Here is a 548-nt window from a genome sequence, read left to right on the forward strand (position 1 = left end):
GCACTAAGAGTAAGCCTTTCCAATATTACCCGAGGTTAGTGATGGACACTTGCCTTCTTTCCACTCATCACCCCAACCTCTGTAACTCGAAAACCGAGAAACAAAACGAGTTACATTAGTATAAGGTGCTGTATTTCCTGCTCGCATTGTTAAATATACCACATGCTCGATTCCCACCGTCACGGGTAGGTCGCGGTAAACCCTTACAAAACTAAAGGCATGCGTACCTAATTACACGGTAACGAATACGTCAAAATTCTTTGCGTCCCAATCCATACGTGCACACTTCCACTTGGACCTCACTGTCGCATATCCTTGATCAAAACCGCGGGTACACCGGGGACACAAACCGTAGCAACACACCTCTAAAAGATCTCACCTCCCATTTAACAGAGAGCCGGTTCAACGATGCCAAACATCGCGCTAAACGCAGCACTAATAAAATAAGTGAGTGAAGACCCGAAATGCTGGTTACATCAACATAAACATATTCACTTTTCCTAATACAATTTTTAGACTAATCCCCAATATCAATAAGTCTCATCGGG

The sequence above is a fragment of the Trypanosoma equiperdum genome (assembly GCF_001457755.1).
Source record: "Trypanosoma equiperdum strain OVI genome assembly, contig: ctg_48, whole genome shotgun sequence".
Taxonomy (NCBI): domain Eukaryota; phylum Euglenozoa; class Kinetoplastea; order Trypanosomatida; family Trypanosomatidae; genus Trypanosoma; species Trypanosoma equiperdum.